The sequence below is a fragment of the Xyrauchen texanus genome, chromosome 39, assembly GCF_025860055.1.
Source record: "Xyrauchen texanus isolate HMW12.3.18 chromosome 39, RBS_HiC_50CHRs, whole genome shotgun sequence".
Classification (NCBI taxonomy): domain Eukaryota; kingdom Metazoa; phylum Chordata; class Actinopteri; order Cypriniformes; family Catostomidae; genus Xyrauchen; species Xyrauchen texanus.
In genome coordinates this window covers 9,838,520-9,854,578 of record NC_068314.1, presented here as the reverse complement: position 1 = coordinate 9,854,578, position 16,059 = coordinate 9,838,520, and the positions used below count along the sequence as shown (strand labels likewise).

Genomic DNA, 16,059 nt, shown 5'->3' with positions numbered 1-16,059 from the left:
TCTGTCCCCTCGCGTCTTCACCAAAGTCGCAGAGGCAGCCCTTGCCCCCGCTCCGAGAAGCCGGCATACGCATACTCAATTACCTCAACGATTGGCTCATCCTGGCCCCCTCGCGAGAGTTACTATGCGCGCACAGAGACCAGGTGCTTAGGCACCTCAGCCGTTTGGGGCCTCAGGTCAACTGTTAAAAGAGTAAGGTCGCCCCGGTTCAGAGCATCTCTTTTCTCAGCATGGAGTTAGACTCAGTCTCAAAGTCAGCACGTCTCTCCAACGAGCGTGCACAGTCGGTGCTGAAATGCCTCGCTTCCCTCAAGCCAGGCACTGTGGTCCCTTGAACCTTTCCAAAGGCTCCTGGGGCATATGGCATCCTCCGTGGCGGCCGCGCCGCTGGGGTTGATGCATATGAGACCACCTCAGCACTGGCCTCAGACTCCAGTCCCGAGACGAGCATGGTGCCACGGCACGCACTGTGTGAGAATCACCACCGCCTGCCGCCAAACCTTCAAACCCTGGACAGACCTCTGCTTTCTACGGGCAGGAGTACCCTTGCAGCAGCTGTCCCGACACGTCCTGGTCACAACCGACGCCTCCAAACTGGGTTAAGGCGCTGTGTGCAATGGGCACACAGCCGCAGGCCTTTGGAACCGGGCCCCGCTGCGTTGGCACATCAACTGCACATCAACACACAGCTGGCCCACGGGGCTGCGTAAGTACGCATTCCCCCAGTGAGCCTTCTTGCACAGGTGCTGTGCAAGGTCAGGGAGGACGAGGAGCAAGTCACCTTGGTGGACCCTTATTGGCCTACTCGGACTTGGTTCTCGGACCTCACGCTTCTCGTGACAGCCCCTCCCTGGCGAATCCCCCTGAGGAAGGACCTTCTTTCTCAGGGATGGGGCACACTCTGGCACCCAGACCTCTGGAACATAACAAAAAACTAATAATGATACACTTTAATCCCGTAATACTTAAAAGTAAAGAAAATAAACAACATACAAATAATATTAATATACATAAATTACACAAATTATTGATTTGGCTCTTACACACAACCCCTAATTGTCTTTGATTTCTCAAAACAATTACAAACACACTCTTAAACTAAAGAGCCAAACAGAATTACCCAATCTGAAATGTTAAACATTATACACTTTATTAAGTAATCCCTTATTATTTACTCATCACATTTGAGAAAATGAGACTATAAATCTGTTTCTAAAAGCAAACAAAGTTTAGTAACAGGCCTTAAAAGAACATTTGTACTTGTTTTCACTTGAGCTTGTCTCACAAAACTCTTATTGTCTGCGAACACCTGCAAAACTCTGCCCATTACCCAAGAGTTTCGTGGTGCAGAGTTATCAGCAACAAGCACAATGTCCCCAGACTTGAGATTTTTCATTAAACCTTGCCACTTTTGTTTTTCTTGCAGATCTGGGAGTACTCTGTAACGCAGTCAATGGAAAGGAGGAGGCGACAACCGGCTTTTCAATATAAATTATATTTTTAATATAAAACTTAAACAGACACAAACACACACATGACGGACATGTCTGTAAACTATCTCTCTCTCCCGCACAATCATCCACAGTCGACCTTTAACCCTCTCGGAGGCTTGATTAGTCTGATAAAGGACCGGGTGTGTATGATCACGACCCGGCCCTGCCCTCCACCCTGCCACATACTCTTTCACCCATCGCCTCCAAAACAGATCAGCCATATACTGAACTTGGTGCCACCTATGTTTATAGTACAGATCCACTTTTTCAAAAACTCCAGGCACCAACAATGGCTTGCCCTTAAGTAACAACAAATGATTAGGAGTAAGAGCCTCCAGATCATTTGGGTCACTTGACACCCTAGTGATGGTACGGCTGTTAATGATCGCCTCCACCTCACATAAGAGAGTTTGCAAACCTTCCTCATCCAGTGATTGCTGCTTTACAAGAGAATTGAGAATCTTTCTGATAGTACGTATCTGCCTTTCCTCCAAAGTGAGACGCAGCCGAAGGATTGAAAATCCACTGGATGCCCTTTGAAAGAAATGTGTTCTGAATCTTGTCCTTGTCTAGCCCCTGTACAGCCTCACGTAACTCCTTATCTGCCCCAACAAAATTTGTACCATTGTCAGACCTGATTGATTGAACTTGACCCCGTCTTGCTATGAATCTGCACAGAGTATGAATACATGAATCTGTGTCAAGGGAGTTCGCCACTTCAACATGAATAGCTCTTAATGCAAGGCAAGTAAAAATCACCCATCCATCCATCCATCCATCTTCAACCGCTTATCCGAAGTCGGGTCGCGGGGGCAGCTGCTCCCCGTAAAAATCACCCCATATCTTAAAAATCAAGGTTCTTCCTATTTTAATTTCGAATGGGCTGAAATAATCAATGCCTACATTTGTGAACGGGGGTTCATCTGGCAGAAGTCTGTCACAAGGGAGGTCTGCCATAAACTGTTTGTTTGTACTGCCATGTAAGCGCTTACAACTCACACACTGAGACAAAATCTTTTGTATGGCAGCCTGCGCTCTTGGAATCCAATACTTTTGCCGCAATCTTGACAACATGTGGTTACGGCCGCTATGACCTAGTTCAGCATGGATAGATCTTAAGATCAGGTTCGAAACATGATGGTCTTTCGCCAAAATAGCAGGGTGCTTGGATTATTCCGGCATAGCTGATCTGCTTAACCACCCACTCCCAGGATCTGGTCATGTAAACCTGGAGACAGCTTATAAAGAGCATTATTGCGCTTTACAACTTTTCCTTGCTGGACTGTAACGGATAATTTCTTTTTCTGCCTCCTCAATGTCACTGACCGATAATGTAACCTCTGGCAAAGAAACTTTGAAATTCTTCATACTCTTTTCAACGTCAGAGATTGCCATTGTGTTTTGTCCCACACAGTGAGTCAGCTCTTTGCTTTTCTTCACCAGCAACTTAAGCATGTTCTCAACTTAAAAGCTACAGCTTTTCTCAACCCGTACCAGTCTGAGTAGTGCAAAACAAACTGAGAAGTATAATCAAACCCTTCAACACATAAGGAGTTGACTATGATTTCCCTAACCCCTGGATCACAGACAGACATCTTGAAAGTGTTAACTGGTATTTCTGGCCACTTTATTTCTGGATCTGCCAAAAAAGATGGACCCGAAAACCATGACATCGATTTAAGAAAAGCATCTGCAGTGAGACCTCTTGAGGCACTATCGGCTGGGTTCAATGACGAATTCACATATCGCCATTGTGATATGTTTGTAAGCTCCCTGATCAAAGCTACTCTGTTAGCTACAAACGTCTGAAACCTTGCACATTCATTGTTGAGATACTTCAGGACTGAAGTACTGTCCGTCCAAAACACAGATTCCTGAAGCACCAAGTCCAACTCAGACTTCAATATATTATACATTTTTGCAGCCATTGCAGCTGCAGTGAGCTCAAGTCATGGCACAGTGACTAGTTTTAATGGAGCTACTCTTGCTTCGCCCACAACAAAAGCACAGTGCTATTTACCTTCACTGTTCTTCATAAGCAAATATGACACGGTGCCATACCCTCGCTCGCTGGCATCTGCAAAATGATGCAGTTGAGCTGAGATGACTTCACCAAAATCAAGTGGCTTCATACATCTCTCAACCTGAAAGTAATTTAGCTTTTGCAAGTCGGCCAACCATATGACCCATTGTTGCCTGAGAGCCTCTGAAATACTGTCGTCCCAATCATGTCTCATTCTACAAAGCTCTTGCAATATTTGTTTCGCAAGAAGAACAACTGAAGACAAAATTCCAAGGGGATCATAAATGGAGCTGACCATAGACAAAATCCCTCTTCTTGTCAATGTTTTTTCCTGCAGATTCACTTTGAACTGAAAAGTGTCTGTCTCTGTACAACACCGCACTCCTAAGGCCCTTTCCATAGGCAATCTGTCCTTTTCCAAATCCAAGTCTTTTACTGTTTTTGCTCTGTCCTCTTCATGGACAGATGCCAACACAATGCGACTGTTGGAAATCTACTTGGTTAAATTAAACCCTCCAAATGCACATACAGCTCGCAGATCACAAATTAATGCAATGCCTTGCTGTTCAGTACCCACAGACCTCAAACAATCATTGAAGTAAAAATTCCTCATCACTGTTCTAATCACCTCAGGCCTGTGTCGACCACTGTTGCCCTGTGCACACTTTTGTGAAAGTGCATACATTGCGCAACTTGGGGACATTATGGCACTGAATAAATGAACAGTCATCCTGTATTCCTCCATATTCAGTGCAGTGTCTCCTTTTTGCCACCACAGAAATCTCAACAGGTCTGAGTTTTTAGTGGGAACTCTAACCTGATGAAACATCCCTTCACGTCTGCAGCAAAGGCAACCGACTCCTGCTTAAACCTAATTAACACCAACACGAGAGTTGTTCAAATCAGGCCACTGCAACAGTTGAGAGTTAAGGGATTTTCCTTGGTAAGCAGCTGCACAATCATACACCACTCGAAGTTTGTGCTTCTGCGGTTGATACACCCCATGATGTGGGAGGTACCAAGTTCTACCAGGAATACCTTTTTCCAACATGTCATTTATGAATTTGCAATACTCCTGATGAAAACCCACATTTCTTTTGAATTTCTTCATCAGAGAGTGAGCACGCTGCACAGCAACCTGACGGTTGTTGGGAAACACTGCATCTTTAGCGGAAGGTCAATGCATTAGTGACCATCAACCAGCTTTATGGATTTAGAAACAGACTCCATAAACTGTCTATACTTCTTCAACATTTCCAACCTTTCAGCCTGCTGACATTCAGGAAAGTCATACCTCATTTGCTGCTGAGCGAGATTCTCTAACTTTACCACAGAAATCCTGTTAGCTAACACCTGTGGTGTTTCTTCATCTTTCCGAATGCCCTCTCTTTCCATAGGTCCGTTCACAACCCAACCTAAAATGGTCTTGACAGCGTAAGGCCAATCTCCTTTGCTATTAATGACTTTCCATGACTCGAGCGCCTTGGGTATGTTCGTCCCTATTAACCACCCAACTTCTGCACCAATTTGAGGGAGATGTATCTCCTCAAGGTATTTCCATCTTTTAACATCCACTTCATGTGGAATGTTTTCTCTTTTAACAAGTATTTCCTTTTGAGAGAACACCTGAGGAAGATCCACAAATTGATTCTCAATCAGAATCACTTTTTACCAGTTAGTTTCAGCTCATTCATTAACTTCTCAGCGCAGAATGTGGCTGAAATACCTGAGTCCAAGAATGCATAAGTCATCACTTCTTGACTTTTCTTCTTTGACTTAACTCTGACTGGCACAATAGCAAGAGCGCATACCAATTGACCAGCCCCAGTTAAGCCACAAGTTTCACCACATATGACATTAGATTCTGCAGCAGTCGAGAAACTCTCATCACTCTGAGGAGCTGTAGTTAAAGAGCTCTGATCAGTGAGATGAAGCACAGTTGGATGCTTCAGCGAACACTTCTGACAAGTAAGTCTTTGCGAACAACCCTTGCTCAGGTGCCCTGGCAACAAACAACCATAGCACAAACCCTTAGTCTTTAGAAAATCAAGCTTATCTTTGTGCGGTTTATGATGCAGAACTTCACAAGATTCTAACCTATGTTCATTGTTACAGCACAAACATAACTTGCCGTGGCTAACCTTAGCTGCAGTCTTTTCTTTCACTCTTTGTTTCTTGAAATCTGAAACAAGCATTGCACTGGTTGCAAAAGTGATTTTCTTTTCTTTAACTGGTAGGCTTTTTGATCTGTTCACCTTAAACTTTGCATTGTCCTTTGGTGGCTTGTTATCCTGAATATTGCGAAAAAGTGTATGTGCAACAATCTTTGCTTTTTTATCCACAAAACTAACCAGGTCAGAAAATCTGGACCTCCTACCTGTTCTTTCTTGATATTCACAAGCTATCACTCTCCATTTTTCTCTCAGCCGAAAAGGAAGCTTTGATAAGATGGTACGCATATTGCTTGGGCTATCCATCTCGTCTACATACGCAACACTGCATACAGTATTGCAACAACCAGTAAGAAAACAGCAAAATCCATTAAAGCTTTGTCATCCTTAGGCTTAATAACCGGCCAGTTCAGTGCTTTCTCAATATATACAGTAGCAATTGTGTACTCGTTACCAAAATGTTGGTATAGCAGTTTCTTAGCCTCTTTGTAGCCTCTGTCAAAAGGCATGTGCTGACAACTGCGCACAAGAACCTTAGGTTGCCCCTGAGTAAGGTTGCTCCAAAAAATACAACCAGTCTCTGTCATTCTGTGTTTTACTCTCTACCCCATGTTCAAATGCTCGAATGAAAAATGTAAATTCAAGTGGATCACCACTATAAAGTGGGATGCTCATAGGCGGGAGAGCAGATAAAGACTTGTTTTATCAGAAACTCAGCAATGTCATTTTGACGTTGCGTGATGCTAAACAAACTTCCTGCTTCAACATGTGTAGGAACAGTTGCATCATGCACCGACTGCTGCACATTAGCAAAACCTTGCTGAGCACTAGTGAACTTTGTAAATATGCCAGTATCAGTTGGAGCTTCACGATAAACCAACTTTGGTCGAACTACATTACCCAATGCAGCTTCAACCTCTTCCTCTGATGTTTTACTGTGCTTATCTGCTTTTCCAGAAGCCTTCGTCACACCACTGACAACAGAAATACTTTGTGCTGTTTCATACGTAGACAAAACCTGAAGTTTGGCTTCAGCAACAGCTATAGCCGTTTGCAGCTCCAAATTTTCTTTCTTTGCACGGAGCGCTGCTTCTTCCCTCTCAAGTTCTTGTTTTTGCTTCAAAGTACTAGCTCGTTCCAACAACTCTGCTCTTTCTGTTTCAACTCTCAGTCTAGAAGATGCTGTAGATGAAACATCTGACACTACTTGACTGCCAGATTTATTCCAACAGAGAGGTAGTTGTGAGGACGAAATAATCATTGAAACACTTTCAATGCATTCAATCTCAGCCTCACATTGTTCTGCTTCTTTAGATTGAAGCTTCACTCTTTCAATCCAATCATTGATTTTATCCACAAAATGCTTAACTGCTTGAGATTTAGGCTCAAACCAGTTTAACTGATCCAAGTATGCCTCATCTTCAAACATAAGTTCTTTGGCTGCATATGTCTTAGAACACAACAAAAGACTGCAAACTCACCGGTTATACATTCATGCACATTATTCACATTACCAGATCCTCTAGCAAAGCTTCAATTTCTCTCATTTGCCTCGTTAAATGTCCCAACATGTCTCTCCTACTTCCTATTAACTGGTTCCTCCTGTGCTTTAACAGTCATCTTAGGCACTCTCTTTGAAGCAGCATTGACTTCCTCTTGCTCCATATCCAGATTAGACAAGTTAACAGCGTGGTTACAGATAGGAAAAAAACATTGACAAGATCACCCTCTTGCGTTAATATGCAGTATACGTAACATGTCCATGTCCGTTACAAAATCAGGTCCGAAATCGTCGAATATTAATCCAAAAGCATGAAAAAACTTTACAGAACCACTCAAAAGTCATCTTTCACCAAATAGATCCGTGAAGAGCATACTCCAAACATAAACGTCTAAGAATCTCCGCCGCCTGAATCCGATACGAGCGTGCGTCTCGTCTCCGCTGATCCATAAATCGCTCGTTAATCCTCTTGTTAAAAGAAAAATACAAAATTTCCAATTCAAAAAGAGAGGTTATTTTAATAAGAATATAGGAGCAAAGTCGAAATTCACTTTCCTTGATCCTACGGTGCAAGAGAACGGGATCGTACACGTGTAAAGCACACAAAAAGGTAACTTTGATAGGCTAGAAGGACACCCTTTATAAGCTGTAGTTGTATTAAGGAGTTACGAATAAATAATTCAGTGATGTAAAGCCTTTTCTTTTTTGTTTTTGTATTTTTGTGCTTGTGACAATTAAACTTGAAGGTGTTCACGGACTTTTGGCCTAGTGTGTTTCACGTGTACGATCCCGTTCTCTTGCACCATAGGACCAAGGAAAGTGAATTTCATCTTTGCTCCTATATTCTTAGTAAAATAACCGTTTCTCTTTCCATACTGCTTGCACACATTTAACCTATTTGAAGACAATGCAATTTTCCATTCAGCAGGCGTGGTCAGCTGAAACTGAAACCGAAACCAAAGTACACATATAGACAAAAATATGAATGCCTGCATTACATAACAAAAAAACAAATAAAGATATACTTTAAACCGTAATACTTAAAAGCAGGGTCGATTCTAGGGTCAGAGCTTTAGGGGTGCTGAGCACCCAATGAGCCCCACTGCCACCACCCACCCTCTTTTCACACAAAAACAAAAAATATGTCTATTGAAAAATAACTTTATCATTTTAACATTGGTTCAACTAACTCCAAAATCCAGATTTTGTTTAATTTTTTTTTTTTAGACCTTTTCAGAGCACCAGCTTAATTGTGAGATTTCACACAGACAGCCCCCTGTAAAAACACATAACATTCTTCACTCAGCTGGTTTTCCTGACCGTTAACTCCATGTGCCTCCTTTTGTATCAACAGTCATCAGATTGGTTAGATTAGATTCAACTTTATTGTCATTGAACAAAGTAACTTGGACAACAAAATGTAATTCATCTTCTGTAAATTATTTACAAAAAATGGTTCTTGAAAGGCTCTTTTTTGTGTGCCAAACTGAGTATGAGGGTATTGAGACAGCTTTAACTGTTTAGGACCAGTGTCCTTATCCCCTAAGTCTGAACAGCTCTCTTCTGTCTCTGCTGCTTTGGCTTGGTGGTCTCTATGTTGCACTCCCTCTGTCTCTTCATTTCTTTCACTAGTCAATTCCCTCTCATCCCTTATGGACTCTCCCTGTTGTTTTCCTCCTCCTTTATTATGAAAAAATGTGGTGTAAAATAATGTTACAAAAAGTAAATGTATTATAGGCTACTTAATGCCAATAAGTTAGTATAGGAGTATGAGTAGTTACTGTTTTGCTTGCCACTATTCACTACATGTCAATTTATTGTTGTTGTTTCCTCACCTGGTTCTTCCTGCATGCTGGCCCTTTCCCTTTCTCCTTCTCCATCTCCCTCTCTTTCCTACGGAAGCGTATTGCATTCACTTGAGAAAAGAAAATCTACTCTGTTTTTCTGAATTAACGACTTAATTATCTCAGAATTACGAGATAATTTTTCATGGAAAAAAAATGTTTTGCTCTGTTTTTCTGAATTAACGACTTAATTATCTCAGAATTATGAGATAATTTTTCATGGGAAAAAAAGTTTTTGCTCTGTTTTTCTGAATTAACGACTTAATTATCTCAGAATTATGAGATAATTTTTCATTAAAAAAAATATTTTGTTCTGTTTTTCTGAATTAATGAGATCCCTCAAAATCCTGCCAGGAGCTCTATTTTAGCTGGATGCGCATGAAGTTATAGAGATATATTTTAAACTTGGCCTTCAATACAAAGACATTACTGTCTATGACATTTGTAATACTGTCATGGCTGAGACACGCTTTGATCTTCCAAAGGACACTAATCAAGCAATAGACTTGCACTTGCATTTAACACGAGAACTACTGGAAATCTAGAACTACTAGAATGGCCATAGTGGTCATTCTGACCGTTCATACTAGACTGTACCAAAATGTCATGTCATATTTACATTCGACACTTCTATTGAGGTTTTAGAATGAAGCTTCTAATGTCTGTCGTCATATTTTATGGCGTCATCACCCTAAAAAATTTATTGAATAAAATAGAATAATATGGATCAAATGGAGCGCCAAGTGAACGCAGATAGTCCTACATAATACGATCTTTTTTTGTAATATATAATAGTGCTAGACTATACACATACATAGGCCTATATATATTATAAGCTGCTAGACTGTCCCGGAAGGTGCGTGCCTCGCTTTGTGTAGACTACAGCAAGTTTTTTCCACCACAGTGAAAATGTTTTTGAAAGTCTAAACGCCAACAAACATGGATTGAGGCGGAATATTTCGTTAGATAAAAACATGTGAATTTTGGAAATTATTACATCTATCCTTTTTTTAAAACATGTTGACTTTTGGACTTTACAACGCTCTGGAGTTATTGGAAATTGGAAACAATCCTATGCAGCCACTGGAATCAAAATCCATGAATAAATGAATCTGTTATATTAATAATAAACACCAGGACACGAAATTGTAATTCTAATGAATGTGAAAATGTATTAGTTCATCGACAACCACAGAACTTGCTATTGTAGCTAATTACAGATACAAATTGGATTATTTATATTAAATTATTCTCTTTGTAAAATAAAAACAAATCAATACAATAGCTTATAAAAACATCACCAATGTGTATTTCAATGCATAGTAAAAACCTTAGACATGTATGAAACACATATAGGCCTAACCCAAAATGGCCAAAGCGGTTAATAAAGAATATGAACATTCGCTAAACTATGGGAAACTTAACTGATTTAGAAAGCAATATTTGTTTTACTGTGAGCACAAATATCATGCTGTAAAACTATAATGAAAATAGTATGCTATAAAATCATTATGAACGAATTCTCCTAAAAGTGGGCTCACTTGAACAAAAAAGGGGGCCCCCTTTTAGGAAAACATTTTCACTGTGGTGGAAAAAACTTGCTGTACACAAAGCGAGGCACGCACCTTCCGGGGCAATCTAGCAGCTAATATATAATATATATAGGCCTATGTATGTGTATAGTCTAGCACTATTATATATTACAAAAAAAGATTGTATTATGTAGGACTATCTGCGTTCGCTTGGCGCTCCATTTGATCCATATTATTCTATTTTATTCAATAAATTTTTTAGGGTGATGACGCCATAAAATATGACGACAGACATTAGAAGCTTCATTCTAAAACCTCAATAGAAGTGTCGAATGTAAATATGACATGACATTTTGGTACAGTCTAGTATGAACGGTCAGAATGACCGCTATGGCCATTCTAGTAGTTATAGAATTCCGGTAGTTCTAGTGTTAAATGCAAGTGCAAGTCTATTGCTTGATTAGTGTCCTTTGGAAGATCAACGCGTGTCTCAGCCATGACAGTATTACAAATGTCATAGACAGTAATGTCTTTGTATTGAAGGCCAAGTTTAAAATATATCTCTATAACTTCATGCGCATCCAGCTAAAATAGAGCTCCTGGCAGGATTTTGAGGGATCTCATTAATTCAGAAAAACAGAACAAAATATTTTTTTTAATGAAAAATTATTTCATAATTCTGAGATAATTAAGTCGTTAATTCAGAAAAACAGAGCAAAAAAAATTTTTTCCATGAAAAATCATCTCGTAATTCTGAGATAATTAAGTCGTTAATTCAGAAAAACAGAGTAGATTTTTTTTTCGCAAGTGAATGCAATACGCTTCCGTAGGAAAGAGAGGGAGATGGAGAAGGAGAAAGGGAAAGGGAGAGCATGCAGGAAGAACCAGGTGAGGAAACAACAACAATAAATTGACATGTAGTGAATAGTGGCAAGCAAAACAGTAACTACTCATACTCCTATACTAACTTGATCCAAGATGGCGGCGCGGTAGCACGCAGCGGCCACTCCGGATCCACAATGGTGCTATTTTTGTTAAAAAAGCCCGACTTTTGCAACACATGGACATCGGAGCAACCAGTGTTCGTGTCTACCATCGCCAGACACTACTCAAATATAAGACTCATGCAAAAACCAAGCTGCATGATGACCTGCAGGAGGCGCTACGCGTACTCGGCTTGCTGCGGAGACCAGGCCTCCAGCCCTCGGCGTCGCCTGATGCCGGTGGCCGGGGAGAGGACGTCGTAAGCGGTGTGCGAGAAGCGGAAGCGCGGAAAGAGGGCGGGGGTCCATGCTAGGCTAAAAACAAACCCTAGCCGGCCGGCTCTCCCGTCTATCCTGCTCTCAAATGTTTGCTCCCTGGACAATAAACTGGACTATATCCGACTCCAGCGGGCTACGCAGCGTGAGTTTAGAGACTGCTGCGTCTTTGTTTTCACGGAGACGTGGCTCAGCGACAGAGTTCTGGATGCCGCCATTCAGCTAGACGGGCTCGCCTCGTTTCGTGCCGACAGAAATACAGCTCTCTGCGGTAAGACTCGCGGTGGTGGCTTGTGTGTTTACATCTTCAATTCAGAAACACAGAGCAAAACATTTTTTTTCCATGAAAAATTATCTCGTAATTCTGAGATAATTAAGTCGTTAATTCAGAAAAACAGAGTAGATTTTCTTTTCTCAAGTGAATGCAATACGCTTCCGTAGGAAAGAGAGGGAGATGGAGAAGGAGAAAGGGAAAGGGCCAGCATGCAGGAAGAACCAGGTGAGGAAACAACAACAATAAATTGACATGTAGTGAATAGTGGCAAGCAAAACAGTAACTACTCATACTCCTATACTAACTTATTGGCATTAAGTAGCCTATAATACATTTACTTTTTGTAACATTATTTTACACCACATTTTTTCATAATAAAGGAGGAGGAAAACAACAGGGAGAGTCCATAAGGGATGAGAGGGAATTGACTAGTGAAAGAAATGAAGAGACAGAGGGAGTGCAACATAGAGACCACCAAGCCAAAGCAGCAGAGACAGAAGAGAGCTGTTCAGACTTAGGGGATAAGGACACTGGTCCTAAACAGTTAAAGCTGTCTCAATACCCTCATACTCAGTTTGGCACACAAAAAAGAGCCTTTCAAGAACCATTTTTTGTAAATAATTTACAGAAGATGAATTACATTTTGTTGTCCAAGTTACTTTGTTCAATGACAATAAAGTTGAATCTAATCTAACCAATCTGATGACTGTTGATACAAAAGGAGGCACATGGAGTTAACGGTCAGGAAAACCAGCTGAGTGAAGAATGTTATGTTTGTTACAGGGGGCTGTCTGTGTGAACTCTCACAATTAAGCTGGTGCTCTGAAAAGGTCTAAAAAAAAAATTAAACAAAATCTGGATTTTGGAGTTAGTTGAACCAATGTTAAAATGATAAAGTTATTTTTCAATAGACATATTTTTTGTTTTTGTGTGAAAAGAGGGTGGGTGGTGGCAGTGGGGCTCATTGGGTGCTCAGCACCCCTAAAGCTCTGACCCTAGAATCGACCCTGCTTTTAAGTATTACGGGTTTAAAGTGTATCTTTATTTGTTTTTTTGTTATGTAATGCAGGCATTCATATTTTTGTCTATATGTGTACTTTGGTTTCGGTTTCAGTTTCAGCTGACCACGCCTGCTGAATGGAAAATTGCATTGTCTTCAAATAGGTTAAATGTGTGCAAGCAGTATGGAAAGAGAAACGGTTATTTTACTAAGAATATAGGAGCAAAGTTGAAATTCACTTTCCTTGGTCCTATGGTGCAAGAGAACGGGATCGTACACGTGAAACACACCAACCAAAAACTTTTTTCCATGAAAAATTATCTCGTAATTCTGAGATAATTAAGTCGTTAATTCAGAAAAACAGAGTAGATTTTTTTTTTCTCAAGTGAATGCAATACGCTTCCGTACTTTCCCTTGGCACTGACAATCATACACAAATATATTGTAGGCAGGAGAGTTGAGGTCAGTATGTCATGTCACAAAAATGTTATGGAGACCATTTACAGATTCTAAGGATATGATCAAAAGGCACACAGAGGCGTGTCATTTAAAATGTCTTTATTGTTGTTGTTATTATTATTATTGGGCTTAGAAACTTTTTTAAATCACAAATTCCTTTCACAAGAGAAGCTGTATTCTCCATTGTGGGTTTGAAATAAATAAAAATAAAAGCAGGGGACCATTGCCTAGATAAGTAATTTCATACAACAACAGATAGCTGGTTTGCATTATCTGTTACTTTAGCTTAACACGTTTCAGAAGAACAAAAAAAAAAAAAAAAAAACAAGACAGAGGTCATTATGGACTGTCCCTAGTCTCTCACCTGAATCTGTCTTTTTCTTTCAAAGAACTGTCGTATGTCCTAAATCTAGGACATACGACATTAAAAAAGCCACAGTGAGTGTTTTCACACATACTGGTGTCATACAGTGATATGTTTGTTTTACTCTGGTCCAAACGCCAGGGCTTCATGTTTCCATGATGACTGACCAGAAAAGACGCATGTGATGTCATGTTTACATGACTCCCGATTGTTAAAATGAGTATCAAATTAACGATAAACTTTAACAACTGAGACACACATACGCACTACACAGGTACGCAGTTTATTTGTCGCGCTGCTGTTTTTGTTTCATGCTCTAGCAGTTAATAAACAGAACTGCACGCGTCTTGCGGAAGAACATTGTAACCGGTGCTACTTCTCTCCGTTTATGACTATGGATGAGTCACCCAGGTCCTGTGCTACTCCACAGCGGCGGCGACCCACTGGACTAAAATGGTCCGAAAATAAACACTTATTATAGGTGTACATTGGTGATTCAGGATACTGACTCCAGTACTCACCGATATGGTTTCGGAATCGGAACAACTCTAGGTAAAAGGAAAGAAGTATAAGACACAGCTTTGGAGCAACTTAGTTGATTCACAACGCTACATAACGGGTTCTCACTCTGCGTGTGTTTCGTGCTGGATGACGGTCGTGCTGAGCGGTGCAGATACAGAGGAGAAGTAGAAGAAGAGAAGAGGATGACACCATTTGCTAAGTGGGGATGTTTTCATTTTCATCCTTAACACATACATTTTAAACCACAAACTACGGAGTATGTTTTGGACATTATTTAACCTTGTCAAAGACGAACAAACATTTTAGAATAACAACATTTCTTACTCCAAGTTTTAGGGGTGCTGAAGCACCCCTAAAAAGGGGCTAGACACGCCCTTGCTTAAAAGTAAAGAAAATAAACAACATGCAAATAATATTAATATACATAAATTACAAAAATTATTGATTTGGCTCTTACACCATGTGATCCAGATGTAAATGATCTGTGCAATGTTATAATTTCTGAATCTCAGTTGAATCTTCCAAGAGACGCATATCAAGCTGTAAACTTATACATGCATTTAAGAGATGTGATCAGGGCATTACTGTAACAACTACAAGGTTATTTTTTTTATTATCTAAAATGTGCTTACATAGCTAGTAGACAATACTCCTGCAGAAATCCTGCAATATTGTACAATGTTTTATGAAGAATTAGAATTTACAAACCTGAACATTGATACATGAAGAATTAGAACTTACTACATTGATGCATAAAACTCATTAAAGAATGAAACCGTAATTTGCTAAATTGTTTATTGTTCACAAAGTTTTGTATAACTGGACAGTAAAGCTACTGAAGAAATCTGTCAATTTAATGCAAATTAGAACATTTAACACCATATAAAAATACTTTGTGTTTAAAGTTTATGGAAAAAACAAAGAGGAGTTATTCCCTTACTAACAACCAACCTGGTATTGCATAGAATGGAAAACAGATTGAATTCAAAAACTTGGCAAAGCCTAATGACCATTAATCCATATTTCAAAACAATATACTGACATTGATCTTTTTGTCTGTTTAAATAAATTTAAATAAAATGTAAATAACATAAATAAAATCAAATAACAAAAATAAGAATCCTATAACAATTTATCAGTATTAATGGCTGCAGTGATGTGTTTTGAATGAAAACAACCTGACCAATTATTTTATGGAATTAAAGGTATAGTTCACCCAAAAATTTAAATTCTGTCATTATTTACTCACCCTCAAAATGTTTCAAACCTGTATGAGTTTCATTCTTCTGTGGAAGATTAATGATGGAATTTTGAAGAATGTTGGAAATCAAAAAGTTGCTGGTCCCCATTTACTTCCATAGTATTTTTTTTCCATACTATGGAAGTCAATGGGGACCAACAACTGTTTGGCCACCAACATTCTTCTAAATATCTTCATGTTCCACAGAAGAATGAAACTTACATTTTTAGGGTGAGTAAATGATGACAGAATTTTCATTTTTGGGTGAACTATCCATTTAACAAACAGGTTAAAGAGGAGTACTTTCCTTTCTAACAACAAAAGTGATATTGCATAAGATTAAAAACAGAATAGCCATCTGTTTCAATACTTTGCAT

General features: G+C 39.8%; 1 protein-coding gene across 1 annotated transcript in view; it reads left to right on the top strand.

Annotated features, from left to right (window-relative positions):
• The first annotated feature begins 11,838 nt into the window (after positions 1–11,838).
• Positions 11,839–16,059, top strand: part of LOC127632781 (uncharacterized) — a 49,823-nt gene continuing 45,602 nt past the window's right edge. Inside the window, exon 1 of the transcript XR_007969135.1 lies at positions 11,839–12,094. The gene's annotated coding sequence lies outside the window, so the exon portion shown is untranslated. The remainder of the gene's footprint in view (positions 12,095–16,059) is intronic.